The following is a 24,764-nucleotide window of genomic DNA, read 5'->3' as shown; positions in this document are numbered from 1 at the left end:
GTTGCCCGGTCGTACAATACACTTAAACATACTATTTTAATTCATGCAGATTGGATATGCATTAATATAGAATCAGTCCTCTATTGGTTATTATATATCACGAGAAATAATTTTCCCGGTAGACTAATTCGCAAAAAAATATTAAAAATTGAAAAAAATAATAATGATAATTTCGTTCATCAGATTCCGTCTGTGTTTTTTTTTACAATATCACCCCAGTTGATGTTTGGGCTTGACAATGAATGCTCTGGAAAGGTAACTTCTGATTAATGTTTAGTTTTAAAATATGCAAGTTGAGAAATGATTTGCGACGATTTGAAATGGTATTTCTTCTTTAATCGTAAACTGAACTCATTCATGAGAACAAATTAAAATAAAATGCTAAGGTACACCCGGGCTTGAACACCATTAAGCTATATCTCCAGATTATGAAAATTCTGCTTCTTTTAAGAAGAAATGATTTGCTGAAATTTTATTATCTCCCTTTGCTGTTGTAACGTAAAATATTCCCTGTAAAATGTTTTATCTATAAGAGAGGAAAACTATTTTTAAGATCGTATTTTTTCGATTTTCGATACTTACCATATGAATTTCTGTACAAAACATATATAAGAACACTGCCAGCTTTATATTAGCTTCGTGTGAAATTTGCAAAAGATAGGCTCAGCCATTTCGGAACCTATGAGGAAGGAACTCACAAACACACACACACACACACATATACACACATACACATACACATGCACACACACTTTACTATAAACAAATTCCAATGAAATGTTTTGTAATTTTTTATTACTACTATATGTGGAGAACAACATACAAAAATTTACCAAAATCTGATCACTATTATTTCCATATTTCAAAGCTGTTGCTTTGCATTTTTATACTAGATATTTTGATGCAACAATTTTTATACAAAGTTTTATATTAACGACATAGATGGGCGAGGTCATGATGTCATCAATTACGTCATGACATTCTGTTATTTAGTGATGAGATACGTCTTAAAACGCACTGTGTATTAAATAATCTTTAGAAATGCACATGTATGTCATGACGTCATCGATCACTGTGTAACGTGAGTATGGTCGCAGCTACAAACAAAAATAAATAAATACAAATCTGGGTCGACGTTTCTTTCTTTTTTAACACACATTTCTTTCTCCCCCGCCTCGAAACGAGCTCTCTTCCTCCGACCGCACGCTAGCCACAACGAACCCATTCTTGACTTTACTTTACGCCTCCGTTTCCTTCTGTGCTACTTTGTTTCTTTTTTAGCCCACGTGGTGTCCTTTTTTCTTTTTTCTTCTCTTGCAAGCCCGAGCACACTTGCCAATATGCATGCGCGTTCAAACGCTGCTCCTGCCGCTAATACAATCACTTGCCATTCATCTTTAGGCTGCTGCTGATGTGCGCTCATTTGCACTTTGTTACAATTGTGATGATCAGATTTTGGTACACTTTAATATGTTCGTCTTCATATATAAATGTAATAACAATAATCATAAAACCCTTTATTTTGTGTGACAATAATTTTTCACATTTTTCAGAGATGCACAAAATTTTTGACCAGATACATTTCTTTCAGTGGTTGTGATTAGTTCAACGATTAATATTATATTGTGGTTATTTTTTTATTGTATTGCTAAAGTGTGTTATTCTTATTTCATTACGAGTCATCTTATTACGTACATTACACCGCTAGTTTTTGCGTTGCTTTGGTTGCATTCCATTTTCTCGGTATACCGTGTAGTTCTTAAGGCATTATTAAAGAGTTTTTATCGAAAGATTTTGACCGCGGGTAGTTTAGAAATTCTACTTAAGAAAGAAAGTACCATAATTGAATTTGGGTGTTTATAACATTTGTGTCAAGTTATATAACATTTATGAACATGGAACAAGTTCGGTTTATGGAAAAAACGGTGATTCGAAGTAAATGTATCTGTATTATTCATATTATACTATATTAATAATGTTATATTATAATAATATGTATGAATAATGAAATCAGTTATGTGCATTTAATATTATTAATAATGCATAATTATTTAATATACTTAGATAAATTTGCTAGTGTATAACGATGGCGTCCATTTTCATTTACGTTTTCTGCAGATAAAATTGGTTCTGGAATATATTCCTAAACGAATAAAGTAATTTCTGAAAAGAATTGAATCGAATTATGCTTCTGAATAACGTGGTGGTACGATCCACATAATGAAGTATTGATTTTATAGCAGAGAGCGTATTGATGAAAAACTTCGGGAAATTGACCGGCTTTAGAAATGTGACATACAAATTTGTGTGCATTTTAACGAACCTGTTTTATAGATAAACCTTCATACTTGTAAGTATTCTGAGACTAGAATTAGAATATTTAATTTTGATATTTGTGTTGCAAAAATATGAAATGATGACGCTTTAATGTATTTTATTCATAAATTGAAAACAATAGAAATTAAAGCATTAAAATGTTAATAACTAAATTGAGAATCTTCTTGGCGTGGCGTTTTTATTCATTCCTGATAAACGACGGATGCGCCTCGAGGGGGTAAAAATTACCAAACTTTATTTCAATTCAATTCACTTTACTTGCCATCCTTTTCCACTTATTAAAACTTTATTACACCATTTGGATCAACCTAATTTTTTTTACGTAAAAATTAAGAATGAAATTGATAATAAATGTATGAGATCGCCCCAAAAGATATAACCTCTCTTACTGACTTGCAAGAATCACTGGAAGTTCCTCCCTGTGTGCAAGTATCTATCTGTCAATTTATCTATCTGTGGTCTGTAAGTATTGATATGCCTGCAAATAATACAAAAAGTACCTTAAATAAGTTCCTGAATTTTTTCGCTAGGGGCACTTTTATTGATACTACACGCATGGAACTCCGTCTCCCTTCCAAGTAATCTCTTCTAGCGACAATGCAGTAATGACTTCTGGAAGGCTCCATAGAATTCCCCTTGTATGAGCCCCTTTCATCCTCTCAATTGTTACATAACGACAGTCTCTTAGATTTTCCTTGAGCTTAGGGAATAACCAAAAGTCACAGGGACAATAGGGAGGGTGAGGGACTGGGTCAGGGTTAGGGTTAGACTTAGGGTAAGGGAGGGTGAGGGACTGTCTTGATGCCATCTTGGTCAAAGAGTCTGACCTTCCCTAAGCACCTTTGGGACAGCTTCACACAAATCTTCCGTGTCCTCTGTTCCTTATAATAAGAACAGAGAATAATCTTGTGTTCACACTGACATCAAACTATAGACACACGATGGTCCTTATTCATGAAATTCTTTATTTGGCCAATCAAATCTGATGTCTTGACTTTCTTATCCCTCCCACACCTCTCATTATACCTCAAAGAATTCCTACTTTGCTAGAATTTCTTACGCCACTAAAAAATTGATGCTTAATTCATGCAAGATGGTCCAAAAGTAGTCTAAAGCATTCCATACTGTTATTGCTTATTCTTTTTCTAGTGTCCTCCCGTCCAAATTACGTTTTGAAATTCACTATCTGTGACAATCAAGCTTTAATAGAGTGTATTCCAATTCCTGTTGTGGCTGTTCATTGGAATATGAAATCAAAAAAATTGGTCAGTCATCTCATAAGATATACAGCAATAACATACCAAGTTTTTAAGAGTCTACGACAATTATAAATGCCTGTACAAAAATGTCTGGAAACTTATTGAAGACATCTCGTGTATATAAATATATTATATACATATATATATATATATGTATATATATATATATATATATATATATATATATATATATATATATATATACAGTTGTGCGCAAAAATATTCGACCCCTGTCTAAATTTTCTTGTTTCGTTGAATCTATACTTCAAAAATCTTCATAACGCCTTTTAACGGCTAATTATGAATAAATTGTATATTTTTCAACAATAAATGAGGAAAAGTAATTCGAGATTAATAATATATATCAATTTATTTACAAAAAATATAAATATGGATGTTGCAAAAATATTCGACCCCTTCAATTTAAAGTTTAAATAAAAGCGTCATTAAGTTTATTATTTTAGTCTGATCTTGTATTTATTTCCTATAAATAATATTTATGATTCTATTGAATCTAAAATCAGTTCAAATTGAACTTCAATGCGATTTTGAATGATTGAATAATTGTTTCAAGTAAAAAAAATTATTTTTCAACGTCAACAAATCTGCAACTATGACAAAGAACAAAGAGTACTCTGAAGACATTAAAAAGAAAGTAATCGATGCCTACCAGTCTGGAGAAGGTTATAAAAAATTTCCAAACGTTTTTCTATACCACGGTCGACTATTATGTCCATTATCAAAAAATGGAAAGTAAAAGGGATTGTATCAAGTCTTCCAAGATCAGGTCGTCCAAGAAAAATTACGACACGTGGGGCTAGGAAAATTGTTAGACAAGTTTCAATAGACTCTAAATCTAACCTAAAGGACGTGCAGACGTATTTGAAGAATGCTGGCTCAGATGTACACTTGTCAACTATTCGTAGGGCATTAAATCGTGCCGGATTGCATGGACGTATTGCCAGAAGGAAGCCCTTACTTTCCAAAGTTCATCAAAAGGCTCGATTAAATTTTGCAAAAAGGTTCCTAGAAATGCCTATTGATTACTGGAATAATATAATTTGGTCAGACAAAACGAAAGTGGAACTATTTGGATGCAACCAACAACGCTATGTTTGGCGAAAAGAAAATACTGCTTATAATGTGAAGAATACCGTTCCAACCGTTAAGCATGAAGGTGGATCAATCATGGTGTGGGGCTGTTTCAGTATAAATGGAACTGGAAGATTAACCATAATCGATGGAAGAATGGATTCAGTAAAATATCAGTCCATACTGAAAGAAAATCTTGTTCCGTCTGCGAACCAGTTGGGGCATGAAAGGAGGTATACCTTTCAACAGGACAACGATCCTAAACACACTTCAAAGAGCACTAAGGAATGGTTAAAGAATAATAAGGTGAAAGTTCTAGAATGGCCTTTCCAGTCTCCAGACCTAAATCCGATTGAGCACTTATAGTATGATTTAAAAATTGCGGTACATAAAAGAAAACCATCTTACTTGCAGTAATCAAGGTCAAAGGAGGTTCAACCAAGTATTAATGAAAAGGGGTCGAATACTTTTGCAACATCCATATTTTTATTTTTGTAAATAAATTTATTTATATTATCAAGCACTAATTACTTTTTATTATTTTTTGTTGAAAACTATACAGTTTATTCGAACTTAGTCGTTAAAGAAGGTTTTAATGATTATTGAACTATCCATTCAAAGAAATAAGACAATTTTGGTAGGGGTCGAATACTTTTGTGCACAACTCTATATATATATACATGTGTGTGCGTGTGTGCGTGGTGTGTGCTTGTGTGTATGTGTGCTTGTGTGTGTGTGTGCGTGCGTGTGCGTGTGTGTGCTTGTGTGTGTGCTTGTGTGTGTGTGTGTGTGTGTGTGTGTGTGTGTGTGTGTGTGTGTGTGTGTGTGTGTGTGTGTGTGTGTGTGTGTGTGGTACAGGTAAGAAATATATTTTAAGTGACATGAATTGGAGGAAAACAAAACAAAAATAATTTTGTTCATGTGTTTGGAGGGAGATGGTGTTTGATCAACACTGCTGGAGAGCCATGATTTAATATACTGTTAGTTTTTCAATCCCCCGAAACAATATTTTATGGTAAACAAGTGATGGTCCATTTAAGAACATTGATATTTTGTTTGTTCTTGTAAGTAAAACGATTCAGCAGTGCATTAATTGACTTACTAATAAAATAAATTTTACTATATTTTTAATACCTACAGACACTAGAGATTCATCCTTTCGTGCAGAGAGTAACGATTACGGCCAGTCCGAAGATTCGAACCCGGCCACGAAGCTATCTCTGACTCCATTAACAAGGAACAAACTACATGGCCAACCCTAACCACGAGAAATTAAGTTGAGCTTAAAACATCTATAATGAAATGTCGAGACGTCTGTCCAGAGTGATCTAATCATTATAACATCATGATCTGCGCATGTGATCTTAAGCGACCGACATACATTTCAACTTTAAGGTGTTCAACAATAAATGCTATTCTGTTCTTCAGAAGAAAGAAAACTCTGAAGAGAAGAATAGCATTCTTTGAAATTCCGCGGAATAAAGATTTTTTTAAAATTGTTTTTGTGAGTATTTTGTGAACAATAAATTTACTTATGAATTTATTGTTCACATTGTCCACATTGTTCGATTTCTTTATCTTATGACAAGCGCTACTTTTTATTATGTTTGTATTGAGCTTTTTATTTGGTTGGAATTAATATATAAAAAAATTATATTTATATTATATTGAAGTTTTCACTATTGCCTTGATATATATATATATATATATATATATATATATATGTGTGTGTGTGTGTGTGTGTGTGTGTGTGTATATATATGTATATATATATATATATATATATTATATATATATATACTTCATGAATAAAATTCATTGAATCACTAAAATTGATATATATATAATTATATATATATATAATTATATATATAATTATATATATATATATAATTATATGGAAAGATTTACGAAATGTATTTTGCTGATAAAAATATTCCATGCATACCGATGTACGTTTAAGTACATGGTTTTAACTCTGCATGCTAAGTTTGTTAAATGTATGTGTACCTCGTCGATCTTGATTTGTAACTACCATCAATAATCCGCGGTCTAATGGCCGCCGTTTGAAAGGTTGTCGGACGCACTTTTATATTTTATATGTTTTTAATGTAAAAACATGTTAATTCCATGTAACATTAGTTGCCGGCATTTTAGCATCAGATTATTTCTACAAAAATCGAAGAGACCGAAAAGTGTGGCTTCAAAAATTGAAGTATTTACCAAAGCAAATAGCAAATATGCAGAGCAAGTTATTGTAAAATAATAGTGTTTTTTAATTGTGTCAGAAAAAAAAACTAATTTTCTTGTGTTGGTTTCGATGAATCGACCTATTTTTCATTATAGTAAGATTGTTCGCTAATCGGCTGAGAGTCCAGGTTCAATTATCTGTCAAGTTATACCAAAGACCTTTTTTAATTGTACATAATGCCTCCTTGCTAAACGCACAGTGCTATAAGGATCAAGAGTAAGTGGTGTAATGCTTGAAATAAAGTAGCGCTTCCCTTGCATCTTATAATCACAGATAATGAAAAGGAGCTTTTAGTCGCCCTCGACTATAGTCGGTTTTATCCATGAAAGTAAAAGTAAACGTGCCAAAAATCTCATAAACTGATCCTCAACTCCGTAAAACAAAGACAAATTTGATGAGAGCAGCCTAAGTTGTAACACATGAAATGCTCGTGAAATATCAAGGAGTATGGAAATATCGAGGAGTAAAAGCGCCAATCACACCTTAACTGGAAGAATGTAAAGGTTTCTGGAATCTTGGAGGGTTATTGGAAATCAAATTCCAGCGAATACCGTTGCTAGTGAGAAATCAATAGTAAACGGCTGTTACGATACCACAAACTTATTTGCAACGTTTGATCAAAATAATTTGTGATTGATGGAAATTTGAGAAGACTTGTTGTCACTCATATTCCAGGGAACACGGCTGGTTATTGTCAGTGAGAAATCACTAATAATTACTTGTGTAATGTTGAACATTCTATACAGAAATTTGGTGAACAAGTCAAACATAAATTGAAGAAAACAAGAAAAGATCAGAACAAACATAAACGAGTTATCTATATTATTTAATAGACATGCTTAAATAAAAGATAACTGCATATATATATATATATATATATATATATATATATATATATATATATACCCACAAATTCTGATGGAGGGAAGACTTGCTGCTATGTTTTCTAATGATCTGAAATAACAGCAAGAGGAGACTTGATTCCAAATATTTCTCATGTGTTATATCTCTCCTCTTTTTGAAATAGGGTACGATTATGAATATCTCTAGTATCAATTGTACACTGTGAAATTTACTTTATATATGAAAACGAAAGAAGGGAGATATTACATATGAGAAATATTTGGAATCAAGTCTCTCCTTGCTGTTATTTCAGATTATTTGAAACCATAGCAGCAAGTTTTAGTATTCCTTCCATCAAGGCCTGAGGTTTAGGGGAAATATCAGATATTTCGTGATTTATATGCAAAACTAGGAAAACAAATGACTATGATTCAAACATTTTATGGCTGTAAAAAAAGTGACAAAATAGGCTCTGGATGATAGATGATCCCCTTAACGTGCGACCTTAAGAGCTAATGTCATATAACCTACTACACAATTAAGGTCATAATCTTTCAAACGAGCCTTTATTTTTTAATTCTGATCGATAGTCGCTGAGATTTGGAATTTATAGTATTGCCAAAAATGGTGGTATATATATATATATATATATATATATATATATATATATATATATATATATATATACTAGCAGGCCGCCCAGCATTGACATTCGTAAAATACGCTTCAATATGATATTTTGATTAATTTTGTATTTTTATTATATTATATTGGACCCAATATATACGTAATAATGATTTAAAAAGTAAAAAAAAGGACTCGTGCGCCAACACTGAAAATTAAAACCAAGCCGTTTAGCTTACGATTTACTTTTTCCTTTAATTTTTGTATCTTAGGTATGAAGACATGTTTGTTGCAAAGTTAAAATAGAAACATGAACGATGTTTGTGTTTACTATAAACTTTTTACGCCAATATTACGCAAGTATAAATCATGTATAATATCTGCATGAATATAATTACATGTTAGAGTAAACTAAAGATGATCATCTTATAAATAAACCGAAAAAAGTAATAGGGAACTAATTAAAATGAATGTTTAAAATAATATGCAAATTAGCTAGATCTTTTATATATAGAAAAATAGGGGTTTTCATATCAATACACAAAAAACAAATTTGTAAGAGTATGTATATATATATATATATATATATATATATATATATATATATTCAGAATATGGGAGATTACATAATTATTTCAACAATCAAGCACAAGTTTGACATAGCAGTCAACAAACCGGAAGTCATAACCTTGAGTTCCGCCTTCATTAGTCAGAAATATCTGAACTTCGAATTCGAAACCCGGTCCACTTGTATGCAAGGCGAGTACTCTGCCACGTGGGCAACCGCGCCACACGCCATAAGGTGTATTGACTAACACAGATCAAGCAAACTGCGACGAAATCCGATTATGGGATGAACTACTTTGTCTCGAACAAGGAGTGTGGTCATCCAACCCACAATAACCTGTCATGGTTCTTGACAGTCAAACGTTGTTTGACTGTAGAAATAATTGTATAATTTCTCATATTCTGAAAAGTCTCCTATTAATTCCTCGCTAAGTTAGCATGTTGGATGACATCGTCCTAACGAGTATAAAAATTCCTACTTATGAGACATCGGGTTCGTTTATTATTGGTTGACTGATCATGTTCGTTGGCTGTTATGGCTCTTGTAAGCTGCGACGTTATTTGACTGTGGAAATAATCCTAGGCAAAGGATATTTCCACTAAAACGTAAAGACTACTGCTGATTAGGGGATGGAATTATATTAAAGGCATCTAAATGATGCATTGTACACTAAGATATTTGTTTTCATTACATTTAAATTTTGCATGTAGATACAGTCAAGTAAACAAAGAGCTGTTCCAAAAGCTGGCAGTTTTAGGAAATTGGAATTAGCGTAGAAATCTCTCTGACATCTGAAGACATCCACAGAGAATGGATGAGATGTAACGGATTGTCTGGTTGGTCGAGTATATTAACGTCGAGGGGGCACTTTCCCTGTTAGACATTGTCTAACAGGGAAAGACTAGCGGATGGTTTACCAGACCAGATGTGACAATAATACGTCATGTATGATCGGATGGTGACTTTGTAGAGATACAGGATATCGACAGGTGTGATAAGTTTTCTAGTATGGTAGATGGAACTCACTTTCTTTTCAGTATCTTTGGGAATGTCTTCTATGTATTTTCAAATGTATGTTATCTGCGAATTTTAGACCAAAAGATGTGTACGTTGGAATCTCAGTTAGGGTGTTATTACCATGACAATCGGTGATAATTTTTCTTAAAGAGGAGTTTTGTTTAGTAGCATTAAATATTTCTGTCCATTTGTATCCCTATTCAAGTACAAACCGGAAGCCATTTTTAAGGAATCAACCATTGCCTTGAATATTTATACATCTTTATTAGAAAATGCACATAAAAATTGACGCAGATCAGTCTATGATTTCAAAAACAAACTTGTGAGTTCGTTTCAAATCCTACATCGCCACTGATATGTCACACGAAACGGATATAATCGTTTAGAGTAGCTGAGCGGGTCTTACTATTTTTTCAAGTAATAATCTGGTTGGTTGTCGTAGTCGAAGCTGGTGTTCCTAGCGTGAGGCTTACGTGTCTTTCGATGTCTGTCCTAGGTGGCACTACCAGTCGGTATTTATGGCTTAACCAGCCAATCGTAATCTTGTAAGGAAGAAATATATCTTGTAAGGAAAAAATGTACTAGTAGTCATTAAATCACAAATGTATACTTCGAATTAATTTTATCGAACATATATTTAATCCGGATCGATATTCCATTTGTTCTTGCTGAAATGAACATGAGTTTATTCGGGTTCCTCCTCATAAGAATATGATTAGCAGGCGTAAGCTATAAATACAAAAGATACGCCTCAAGTCTAAGTTTAAGTATATTACCTTCTACAACTAAGAATCACCGTTCACTAAGGCGACTTACTATATTCTATCACTCGATTATAGCCAAGACCACTCAGCTGGATTAACAAATATATTCGCGACATGTAAGTTCGAAATCAATATATTAATACGATAGCGTGTGTGTTATTTTCTGTGTCACGCTTACATCCGGGTCGTTTAATTGTTATGTACTTCCATTTTTTGTCATAAATAATGTTACCAAGAATTCTTCTAAGTTTTGGTTTCGATTTCGATTATAGCTGATGGCACTTAAATCATCTTTTTTTTTTTTTTAGAATGTTATCAAGAATTCTTCATAAGTTTTGATTTTGGTTTCGGTTATGGCTGAAGGAACTCAAGTTATGTACATATGCATATATTTTTAATAAGTTTTTATTTTTGTTTCGATTCAACCTAATGTACCCAAGTCATATGAATATATTTTTTTTATTTTTGAAATCACAACTTTATAATATATAAAAATCGATAGAACATTAACTCTATAATAATATATACGAAATCTGCAAGAATTAAAATATCATATTTAGGCGTATATTTTCGACCGGGCTTTGCCTGACTTTAGTGCTTGCTAAGATAATTATTTCTGCAGTTAAAAAATAAATTACAATGATATCAGTATGAATGAGTTCCTCTGTGGAATTTCCACAGATCCCGCTTGTGATAATGATAATAATATCAAAATGAACAATGATCACTACTCTGCAAAAATCTGGGATTTTTATAAGATCGCCATCTTTGTTCTCTGCAGTATACGATAATAATCCTTACAAAACATAGTATTAAAATATTAAAATTCTATATTGGAAACAAATATAGTAAATAATCTAATGAATTGCATTCAGCAAAATTTTAATAATAAATATGGCGTCCAAAAATAGTCCTTAGAAAAAGTATCTGCTTTTAATATTAATGTGAAACTAATAATTTTTTTAATAATATACAGTTAATAGGTAGCTTATATAGATAGATAGATAGATAGATAGATAGATAGCTTTTATATATATATATATATATATATATATATATATATATATATATATATATATGTAATTTTGAAATTGCCACCAGACAAGGAATTATTGAAAGGCTTAATATTTTAAAATGTCTAGCAGGAAAATATGTCTGCTTCATTGTTATCAAGGTGTTTATTAGCAATTTTGAAATAATCACACACATACACAAAAAACATATCTATATTCATACCAATCCTTTTATTTATGAAGCTCAATGGAATTACAGAGCATATAACAATGGCGTAATAAAAGAAAAAATAAAAGGTAATTGCAACTTCTCTCCCAATTTTCGGATTTTTGTAATCATTTCCATATGCATTTTATTTTCTTTAAATCGATTGATCAGTGCTATTTTTCTGAGGAGTTAAGGGCAGAATAGATTCATTAATTGATATAATACGTAAATGAATGATTTTGCGCTACGAAACAGTTGCTGCAAAGAATTGTTCATTTCAAAGGTATAAAGTGTAAGATTGTCAATATTTTCAAATTTGGAATATAGACTTTAGTCAAGTTTTTTTGTTATATATACAGTGGCTGCGGAGTTTCGTTTTTCCTTCTCGAATTTAAGTTAATTTTTAAAATTGACGTGAACACTATGGTAAGTCAATCAAAAGTCAAATATGAACAGGTAAAATTATAGAGGAATAAAAGGCGAATCAAATGAGGTATAGATTGTTTAAACAGTTACATTAAATTTAGCTTAAATTTGCGGTTTTTGAAAAAAATGACAAGTGCGGACGTTCTTTTTGGCGCCACTATATATATATAAAGAGAGAGAGAGAGAGAGAGAGAGAGAGGCACTTCCCAATTATTCATTTTATAAACTCTTATCTTAACTGAGAAACATTGGATCGTGATCTAAAGATAAGGCCAGTGATGTGGGTTCGAATCTGGTTGGACGGCAGATAAATACATTTTGAATTTTTTGATTAAATATTTATGGAAGGATAATATACATAAAATATCCAATTTTAACAACTAGTCGACAAACTGAGAAATAAATCCTATTAATGTCGTATTAAAGCGGTTAATATAAACAGTCGTCGTAACAGTGTTAAACAGATCACTTGGATAGGAATTCGCACACACACACACACACACACACACATATATATATATATATATATATATATATATATACATATATATATATATATATAAAGAGAGGAAGAGAGATCGAGAAAGAGGTGTGTCTGTGAAAGAATAATTAGAAAATTTAATAAAGATACTTTTTGATTAGCTCATAAAATACTTTAAGATGGAAGAAATAGAGAAATTCGAAGTTAATTTAATTTTATGATCTAATCGTCTTATCTTAAAGTCAGTTTGACGATTAGATAAAATCTACGATTATTGCCTTCCTGTCTCCAATACTTTTCATTTTTTCGTGATTCCGCGTTTTTAGGTGCGACCATTTTCCTAATTAAGAAGCTCTGTCCATTAGTCAATAGGTCAATCCATCTGTCATACTATAGATTCAAATAGCATATTTATTACTTTTTTAGGTGCGCCTTGTTATATCTATCAGAGGATTTGATTATGTTTCGGTCTGTCAAGCTACAATTTAAATTTAAATTTTCATCAAGTTGTCACATTTTAGTTTGAGATAGAATATTCGTAAAATGGTTTTTGAAATAGGATATTACATCTATCATGCTTAAGTTTCAAATATCATTTCGTTGATATGTTACGCTTAAGTCTCAAATACCATTTTCGTTAGTCTCTAAAGCTCACGTTTGAAATATCATTTTCATTGTAAAACGTGTAGATTAAATGAGCGTATGTTAAAACTCTGCTCTAACTGTATTAATTTTGTTGTTTTTTTTCTTCTTCAAATGTATGTCTGGGTTGGTTGCTGTAAGCAATATCAGATTGTTGTTTTCGAGGAAAATTGATATAATCTTTACACGTGTAAAATATTGAATGATCAAGGTCCAAACTAGGCTAATACGAAAGTCTAACTTTTTTTTAGAAGAAATCAAAGGTGTTTAGGAGGGGACAGTGTATAAAAGAGGATACTGGGATATACTAAGCCTTTTGATTGGTTGAATCGGGCTCACGTGTTAACAGAAAAATAAAACCTCATTTAAATAGTTAGAATTTAGTAGCAGTGTAGTTGCACGAAGATCTATGAATCTATCATCATGACTAACTTAGAAATTGATGAAAGGATAAATTTAATGAACAATTGCCAGCGCTTTTTGACGCTGCATATTCTTTTTACTGCGTTTTCTACTATTTCTTTCTGAGAAGTGCACGCCTGTGGAATTCTCTTCCGTTTACATGTTTCCCACCTGACTACATCTTATATCTTGACGTCTCATTATCCTTGAGTTTATTTGTTGCCAAGCAAAATATAATGAATAAAACAATAACAATTTCAGAAGTGATGATTGAAAAGAAAAATATGAGGATGACTCCAGGATGCTATTGAAATCATAAAATAAAATTAAGGAGATCTCTAGAACACTACTAAAACCAAGTTTCTAACCCCCCAACCTCTAGAAGAGAAAATATGTCTTAAAGTGAGTACTGAAGTCCAGAAGTGGGAGGTGGGGGTAGACATTAAGCAACATTTGTTTAACTATACACTCATTAGGCAGAAGGAAGTGTGCGGTTAGAGGTTAAGCAACATTTGCTTCACTATTTACTCATCAAATAGAGGCGGTTAGGAAGGGGAGGCACAGTTGGGAATTATTTAACAGTTTCAAGAAGTGAGTTTGAAAAGGCGCGGTTAGGAATTAAGAAACATTTGCTCTAATATTAAGCAGTAAGCTTAAGAAGGTGATGCTATTAGGGATTCAGCAACACTTGCTTCTGTGCCGACTCATCAAGCAATGAGGTTTAGAAAGGAGAAGTGTGGTTAGGGATTAAACCACACTTGCTTTACTATTGGCTCATCAAACGATGCCAGTTATGAAAAAGGGGTGGAGTACTGCTGCCACATCTGAGCAGGAGCTGCTAAAAACAGCCTATCCTGCCTTGCCAGAGTACAAAATAGACTTTGTGGCTTAGTGGGGGATGCCCTTTTCTCTTCCCTGCAACCTCTCTCCCACAGAAGAGACGTTGCGAGCCTGTCTTTGCTTTATCGTTATTTCCATGGCAAGTGCTCGTCTGAGCTCCAATCTCTGGTCCCCCTTCGCCAATCTTTCACGATAAACATCCGTCTAGCTAAAACCACTGTCAGTAATTTCCCCCACTCTTTATCTGTGCCTAAATCAAAATCGGATTCCATGAACAAAGCTTCTTTCTGAGAAGTGCACGCCTGTGGAATTCTTTTCCGTTTGCCTGTTTCCCACCTGACTACAACCTGAGCGTCTTCAAGTTCAACATAAACAAATTCCTGATTAATCGCCCCCTTAAGCAAGACACTTTATCAAATCTCCAATACCAATTATTACTACAATATTATCTCAGTGATTATTGTAGACACAATAATCCTTATCCCCGAATGATATCCGGGCCTTGATAAGTGGTGATCCCTCATGTAAAAAAAAAAAGGCTGGGAGCTAGGTCGGTAGCCGTACACATATCTAAGGCTTTTGACAGGGTTTGTTATGATGGTCTTTTCGTGAAAATTAATAATGTGGTATTGCTGGACGTACACTTAATATAAATCCTTTTTAGATCAGGGAAAAATCCAGGTTGTCCTTGATGGTCGTACATCTAAATAACATGATATAAATAAGGGGTTTATCCTTTTTTTTTTTTTTATTAAATTTTCACCCCAAACAAGGCACATTGCCACTTTGGTGTAGGGGGCTACTATCAGGGGAAACATCTACTGGGGTACTATGTAGGGATTAGGGCAGCGAGATGTTGGTTCACGTTGCACTTGAACTTATGCATGTCAGTACAGTTGGGGAAGCAGTGACCTGGAATGGAATTCCAAAGTCTACCAGTTCTGAGGAAGAAACTACTGGAGTAGAAAGATCTTTTACATCTAGGGATCTCTACAGTGTGGGGTGGGATTTTGCAGCTTGTCGGGTCTGTCGAGGGTGTTCACGTCGTGGGGGCACAAGTGATTGCAGTTCTTCAGAGCATTCACCATTATAATACTTGTAGAACAGGCAGAGGGATGCAACGTTTCGACGATGGGACAGAGGCTGAAGTTTAGATGCCAGTTTAGGGCCTATCAGATTTGCGACTCTCTTTTGAACCCTGTCAAGGAGCGAGAGACTAGTAGCCGATGCATCGGCCCAAATATGACAGCAATACTCCATACATGGGCGAATGGTGGCCTTATAGAGGTACAGGATACTTTCGGGTGTTAGAAGTTTTCTAGCACGGTAGAGAGAGCCCACCTTCCTTGCAGCGGCCCTGGCAATTGTTCCAACTCATGTTTCCTGTGAACGTTAGGCCAAGGAGCTTGAGAGACGTATTCTCAGATAAAGAATCGTTGGCCATTGCTATAGGTGATAGAGAAGGTTTCTTGTAATTATTGAATGAAACCAGTTTTGTCTTGGTGGCATTGAACGTTACCATCCATTTTTGTCCCCATTCCACTACTGATTGGAGGTCATCCTCTAGTGTTTCTGCCATTACTTTAGATATATGTTCATTTGTTTTCCTGTCGTGCCTGCTATAGAGTGTGGTGTCATCAGCATATATACCCATCTCAGAGGCAATTTTGTTGGGGAGGTCATTTATGAATATCAGGAACAGCAGAGGTCCAAGGATAGATCCCTGGGGCACTCCCGCATTTATATCATATTGTTTAGATGTACGACCGTCGAGGACAACCTGGATTTTTCTCTTATCTAAGAAGGATTTAATTATGTTAAGTATTCTACCAGTGATACCGTAAGATCTAATCTTCCTGAGGAAACCCTCATGCCATACCCTGTCAAAAGCCTTAGATATATCTAGAGCTACCGCTCTGCCCTCTCCCGCTTTGTCCAGTGAATGGTATATGCGTTCAGAGATTACAGTGAGGATGTCTGCCGTGGAACGGGCTTGTCTAAATCCATATTGATGGTCGGTCAGAAGTTTAGCATCTGTAAGGTGCTGGACTAGAGCATGGTTAATTAAGGTCTCAAATATTTTGGCAAAAAGTGGGAGGAGGCTAATAGGGCGATAATTTAATGGGTCAGTTTTTTCGCCAGAATTCTTGAATACTGGTACTACAGAAGCAGTTTTCCAACAGCTCGAAAAGCAAGATTCATTAAGGCATTTGTTGTAGAGTTTGGAGAGAACTGGAGCTACTTCGGCTGAGTACTTTTTTAATAGCACAGCTGGGATGAGGTCGGGTCCACATGCTTTGGATGTGTCAAGGTTTTTTATGATAGCATGCACCTGATCAGGGGTGATTTTCAGATCGTCTAGCGTGGCGTCTGTCCGCATAGGAAATTGAGGTAGGGGGTGGTTTAGAGGGTCCAGTGTGGAGTTTGAGGCAAACCGACTGGCAAGCATGTTAGCCTTCTCGGTTGCTGAGCAAACAACCTCGTGATTGTTGGTTAGTGGGGGAATTGTTGACTGCCCATTATTTACTACACTGTTGTAGATTTTCCAGAAGTCACGAGTTCCTAGTTGTTGTGCTTCGATGCGTTTTTTAGTGGTTTCCGTAAATTCCCTCTTAGCTGTCGCTATTTCTTTCTTAACGTTACTTCTAGCTTCTATGTACTTCTGTCTGTTTGAACTGGACTTATGTCGGTTAAACCAGCGGAATGCATGCTGCCTTTGAGCAATGGCAGTTGCGCAAGTCGAAGTAAACCATTGGGGAGAGTGGGGCTTGCTATAGAATTTCCGCATGGGAACATGCGCTTCGATTGCAGTTTTGAACCATTCAGTGGTCTCGGTTGCCCACTGTTCAGCAGGAAGAGAAAAAATATTTCCCCATGGGGCGTCTCTGATAAGATCTCTGATAGCTTCCCAGTCAGCCTTTTTATAATATCTCGTTGTTTTGAGCACTGGCTCTTCAGTTTTGGGTCTAGAGTTTAGGGCGATTTCAACCATTATCACCGCATGATCAGCGTTCCCAAGTGGGCTGTCGGCTTTCGTTACACAATCATCAGGAACTGTGGTCAAAAACAGATCTAATAGTGATGCGTGTTGTTCGTCCTGATCAGGGAAGCGGGTTGGAAAAGTAACAATTTGCGATAGGGAGTGAGATACAGAGAAGCTATGAGTTGCGCTGCCTGCTGCATCTGTGTAAGTAGAGAATCCAAGCCAGTTTTTGTGATGGACATTAAAGTCGCCAAATATATGTACTTGGGCGCTAGTGTCGAAGGAGAGTGCTGTGTCTATGCTGTCAGATACTTTGTTTATTATGGTGCAGTCTTGGGTCGAGGGAGAGCGGTAGAGAAAGTAAAAGTAGCTAATGTTGTGTTGCATGATTAGTCTAAAGCACATAAAGGCTTGATCATCCGTTTCTAGGTTTGTTTCTCTAGTCAAGGGAAGGGTATTACGAATGTAAACTCCAAGTCCGTGCATATGTCTGTCAGAGTCCTTACGGCAGAGTGGGAGATATCCAGGCATGTTAAAGTAGTTAGAGGGGATGGAGGAGTGTAGGTTAGTCTCACTTAGTGCTAAGATATCCGGGGTATTTGTTAGGAGAAATGCTTCAACATCAGCTAAATTAGTTCTAAGCCCACGGATATTTGTGAATGCAAGCCTCAAGGGAGGAGGCAAGTTGGATTTGTTTGACCCTAAGCCTGGTTTAAGCTTATTTTTAGATTGTACTGTCATCATGTTTTTTAACGAGTTTCAGTTGGGTTAGGGGAAGCCGAACAGGAGGTTATGCAGAATATCACACATGCATCACAAGTAGACCATCGGCTGAACTTTTGTTTTAAATCTTTACTTATTGCATGCAAGCCAATGATAATGCTAGCTATTTTGCCTTTAACGATATGGAATCGTATTCAATCTATGTATACAATGTTCACAAAACGCTTCAGAAAATTCACGCTGCATACGTTTTTGCAATAATTCTTTATCAAAGATGTACAATTTAGTACAACTATCGTTTTCCGGTGCATCCGTTCAGTCTTTCATATGATCGGATACCTTTTTGAATCTCTTGAATATTGATGGAATATTTTTATTTCTATAAAATTCTTAAGTTGTAATTCTTTAAGATTTTAATCGAATATTTAAAAAATATATTTATCAAAATATTTCTAAATATTTCCAAAACTTGCTTAAACCAAATTCTTGTTGTCAGCGATGTTTGCCTGGGATCATGAGAAATCTTTTTTTTTTCTTTTGTTTTGTTTTGCTTTTTGCTGCTGTTTTATTTATTTATTTATTTATTTATTGCAATATCATGCTTCCATCAACCAAAGAACCCAATGAAAGTAAATAGCCCGTGGCAAACAACGAAAAAGATATTTAAAACTTAAGCATGAGAGACCAGTGAAAATGATATCTCTGCTTATAGATAAAAAGGCACTTTGTGTGTGACTTCGTTTCCTATGAACTTCGAAACCGTTGGAGCGATTTTGTGTAAATGTCATACAAACGTACTTTTTATGTCTGGAAGTCCTCTTAAATAGGTTTTGTATCGGAATGCCCTCGATAAGTATCAAAAATTGATAATCGAAAAATCCAATTAAAGAAGGAGCAGTCCGATTTGGGTCAAAGTTAACATCACAAGTGCATTTTAGAAGGTACTAGCAAGCAGAAGGGCCCGGCATATGAAATCAACAGTAGATTCTTTGATAAGGCAGGAAGGAAATGAATGTTCCTGTTTAGACTGTATTTGAACCATGATACTTGACTTTTGCAATTTAAACTTTGATTCAAGACATTATATGAAAATATAACCCGTAGGTTTTGTACTATGCAATGTAGATTACAATGTTTTATGGACTAAGTAACTGTGAGGTGTATATGATGTTTCCTCACGACTAATCGCGGTAGGTCCCCGCCTAAAACAGGCAATCAATCGAATTCATTGAAAAATGGCCGATTTCACCGATTTCGATCAATCCCGTGGGTGTAAAAAATTATAATTTAAACTTAGTCGTGGACGACTAATGAAAATGACTTTTACAGACTAACAAAAATGTTCTGTCACAGACCAACGAAGGTTATATTTAAAACTTGCGCATTACAAACCCACAAAAATACTATTTAAAAATTATACGTGACAGACAGATGAAAATGTCGTTTAAAACTGGAGCGTGACCAACAAAAATACTATTTCACGCTTAAACGTGACAGACCAAAGAAAATTATATTCTAAACTTAAGTACGACAAACCAACGAAAATGATATTTCAAAGTCTTACAAACCAACGAAAATACTGTTTCAACCAAAGCGTGACAAATCAACGGAAATTGTATTTCACACTTACGCGTTACGAATTAACTAAAATGTCATTTAATATATAAATGTGATAGACCGACAAAAATACAGTTTTATGAAAATAGACTAGGACAAGGCATGAAGCAACTTGATGCAATGAATTAAGAAGAACGAAAGATGTTTGTCAACGATTTCAGATTAACGAAAAGGATATTTCATACTTCATCGTGACAAACAGGCAAAATTGTTTTTTTTTAACTTCGTGACAGACCGACCAACTTTCAGTGTTTGTTGTAGATATATTTGGCCGCAACTCAGAAACAAATTTACACTTAATGATTAAGCGTTTCATCTTGTTTTCTCTTCGATTTCAAAGATCCGTCTTCTTAACAAAGGTTTGCAGTGAAAGTCTTTTTGCGAGATAAGAATACGTCGATTGGTTTAAGTCTCGTTCCAGCCTCGAGGGATTCCTTAGCACCTAATAGTCGGGGTGACAGCAATTACTCGATTGGTGTTGGCCAATAAACAACAACCAAAGGCAAAAACAGTGCGACTTCCTTTTCGAGAACAATTCATTCTTTACATCTACCGACATTATTAGTGCATTGTCACACGACGTTCTTTATAGTCTCATGAAACTTTTGTTTCAGTATATGAGTATCCCTCAGAGTCTAATAATAAATGATGTGAGCTAATTTATAGAAGAAAAATACGGTTTTAATTCTTGATTATTGTTTGGTCTTTTTTTGAAAAAGAGAACTAACATAAAAATTAGCTTTTAGTAAAGAAGATATCCCATGCAGCAATGTGCAGTACGCGCACAAGCCCTTAGATTGCTTTTTTATCAGGTTTAAAACAGAATTTTATTGCATATCGTTCTTCTAAAGGGTCCTCACTTGCATTTTTGAAATTCATCAGCTGCGACAAGCCGGCTTTATTACGGTGTATTCCAATTCCTGCTGTGGTTATTCATTGGAACTTGAAATCATAAAAATTGGTCGGTAATCTCATAAGATGTATAGCAATAACATAGTGAACTGTTAAGTGTCTACTACAATATTAAATGAATGTACAAAAAATCTGGAAACTTATTGAAGGCACCTCGTATGTTTCTCTTTATGACTTCCACATTTTAGAGCAAATAAAACTCACGCAGGGTAAAAATCAGGTGAATACTAAGGTTGTTTCATTAATTGGTCTTTGTTATCTTTGTCAGTGTTCTTCCTTCGTTCCTTTTGGATGCATTATAGTCACGCACTATTAAGAAGATTGTGAACCTGCAATACAATACAATACAAACTTACGTTTACGTTTGGTATAATTAATAACCTCTAAAGATTTGATATACCATGAAAAATTACTAGCCGAGCCTGTCGTAGATTATTAAAACAAAAAAATTCATAAAATTAAAGATTTTATTTTTTTTTTTACTTTTTCTAATGTTGTTTATTAAATGAGAAGCTTTCGTATATGTTGTCTAGTCGGACCAATCTGACGCGGGGACGTCGCTTTCCTGCACATTTATCACCCTCGACCCCATCGCGCTCCACCCCTTTATCTCTCTTCCCACTCACCCACAATTCCTTTCCCAATCACTTTCCCCACTTCAAGCCATCGACGACCACACAAGGTCCGCCCCGACCCGCCGTACGTGAGCCCATTTGAAATGCAGCCAAGCCGGGTCAGACTTTAATTATGTCCCAGTCGTGTGTCTGAATTGATTTAGTCTCCCTTTAAGAACATCAGCGCACGTTTCGCCCTGATATTTATGGGCTGATACTCGGATAGAATTTGCAAGTCGGAGACAAAAGCTTCCTCGAAAATTTTAAACGAAACGCGAAGATTCGTTTTCATGTGCGTCGATTATCTCTATCTTTACTATTATATAAAAGTTACTTTGCGTGTGAGTTCCTTCCTCATAGGTTCCGAAACGGCTGAGCATATCTTTTGCGAATGTCACATAAACGTAATTTATATGTCTCGCAGTGTTCTTAGATATTTGTGTACAGAAATTCATCTGAACAGTATCGAAAATCGAAAAAATAGCTTTTCTCTCTTATAGATAAAAAGAATAATTTTTATAGGGGGAATATGTTACGTTGCACCAACCAAGGGAGATAATAAAATTTCAACAAATTATTTATTCTTAAAAAAAAAAAAAAGATTTATTATAATTTGGAGATATAGCTTAGTAATAGCGCATTCGACTACAGATTGAATGAGCCTCTGTTCAAGCCCGGATGTACCTCAATATTGTTTTCTTATTAATGAATTCAATTCATAATAAAAGAAAAGAATCATTTAAAATCGCTGCAAATTATTTCTTCGAACATTAATCAGAAGTGACTTTTCCAGGGAATTTATCGTCACGCCTAAATATCAGCTGACGTGATATTGCAAACAAATACAGACGAAATTTGATGAACGACATTATCATTAATATTTATTTATCTTATTTTTTTTTTTTTTTTTGCGAATTAGTCGACCGAGCAAGTTATTCCTCATGATATATAATAGCCAATAGAGAATTGATTCTATAATACGCAATCTGCATAAATTAAAATATCACTTTTAAGCGTATTATAACGCCGAGCTCCCAACTAGTGAGATATAATTATGCGAATCTATTTTGATAACGGCATGGATAGTGTAGTTGATAGAGATGACTGGTGACGGGACTGACCTCATAGAATTTATTTTCGATATCAGAGGAAAAATTAATGGTCGCAAAATACTTGGTTGGCGAACGAAGAATTTGAATAAATATAGAACAGCTTTCCATGTCGAATTTTTATTAAATCAAACAAAGCATATTGCAACTGATACATAAAAAGTTACTGTGATAAGAGCCAGATTTATGGAGCAACCAAAGTGAGAAGTAGGGGTTTTTTTCACATTACATTTGACTTTTTGCGCGTTGGTATGGTCGAGCAAACAAGAAACATGGAGGAAATTCCAAAGATAAACTGGTCGTGGAAAGAACTTATTATAATAGAAAATTTTCTGGACTCTAGTGACCTTTACAATGAACAATTGAAATTTTGCCACTAATCGAGTGGGTTAGAGGCACGGTAGAGATATCCAATTTTCTTTTAGAACGGACTTTGCAGTATATTTTATGCATTTATTCCAATTAATGTTTCCTTAGAATGTTAGATCGAGCAGTTTAAGCGTGGACTTTTTTTTAATTGTTATCATCTGTAGTAATTCGTAATTGGAAAGTATTCTAAAGTTAAAGGAAAAGAGCTTGGAATATTACCATCTATTTTTGGTTCAATTCTACTGCGATTTCCAGGATCGATACTGCCAGGCTACATGAATAATATGAGGCCGTTATTTAAAAAAAAAAATCTGCTCGTTTTCTAAGTGCACAATATAATCACATTTTCACATCTGTTACCATTAGATTACCGAAATTAAGCGACGTTGAGCCTTGTCAGCACTAAAATGGGTGACCATTTGGTAATACCAGATGATGTATGTGCTCTGAAGCCATGAGAGGGATGGGTACCACTGTGACCCCACGTGGCCCCACAGACAGGCCGCCAACACCAGACGCTGTGTATGTTGCGTATTTTTCTCTCATCTTAACTTTTTTTTTATGGCCGTATCGTCATTTTCTCATTAGCGACATTCGATGGGGACGCACACTGGTCCACAAATAGAAAAATAAAATGAAACACAAGAAAAACGTCGATGCTTCACATATTTGGACAATCTGTTAAGGCTGGGTTGCGTATATACCGTCAGTTCATCTTTTCATCTCTCACAGAGAGCCTCCGAGCGGCCAACTCGGAGTTCAGGTTTTAACTTACTAGGCGTCCGACTGACCCCCTCTCGTTCCTATTGTTCGATCCTTAGTTAATCTTCCACTTAAGTTAACAAATTTACCGAACTTCCATTACTATCGATTACTATATAGTCCTTTTGACTACTCTACACTCTTTGACCTTTATCCTTGAGTGACCTATCGGCCTTGATAAGTGGTGCCGTCTTTGTAAAAAAAAAAAAAAAAAAAAGTTCATTTTTCAGTCCGTTTGCTATCGTCACTCGACACACCCTAATTTCTTCCCTACCCTTATTTCTCTTTGTCTGCGTTAAGAACACATTTATATCCATTGTTTATTGATAATTTCGTTTATTACTCGCTATACCTACTTCTTTTTTAATTATCTTTTGTTCTTTCCAGTACCTCTCCAGTACTCAACGACCTCAGTCGAATATAGTCACACCGCCAGGCTATTCTTGCGGATTAACACGCTGCATGAAATAATCCAGTGCCCATTATGAACTTTTGGGGTATTAGGGGACCTACTCATCATCATCATCATCATCATCATCATCCATACATACATCCATCCATCCATTCATTGCATCTATGCGTTTTTTAAACCGTTTCTTAACACAAAATATTCGTGACACCGATCAAAAAACAACTTGCGCACGGAATACGTTCTAATTTATTTGACTAATGGGATGGTTGATTGAAGGATTGAAAACGATGGGAAGATGCGTGAGTTTTGGAAAGAAACTCTGTTCATTGAACTTTTAGTTCGGGTTTAGGTGCACATAGAAAAAAATTAAGTGCTTTTCGATGTTTGTTTGCTTGTTTGTTTTTTTGTTTGTTTGTTGCTGATTTTTTTTTTTTGTGTGAATTATCTATATCTTATGGAGAATCAAGATATCAACCAAACAATAAAATGATAACCT

The sequence above is a fragment of the Euprymna scolopes genome, chromosome 9, assembly GCF_053919585.1.
Source record: "Euprymna scolopes isolate OS-2025 chromosome 9, ASM5391958v1, whole genome shotgun sequence".
Taxonomy (NCBI): domain Eukaryota; kingdom Metazoa; phylum Mollusca; class Cephalopoda; order Sepiida; family Sepiolidae; genus Euprymna; species Euprymna scolopes.
The sequence above is the reverse complement of the archived record's forward strand: the minus strand, read 5'-3'. Positions refer to the sequence as shown.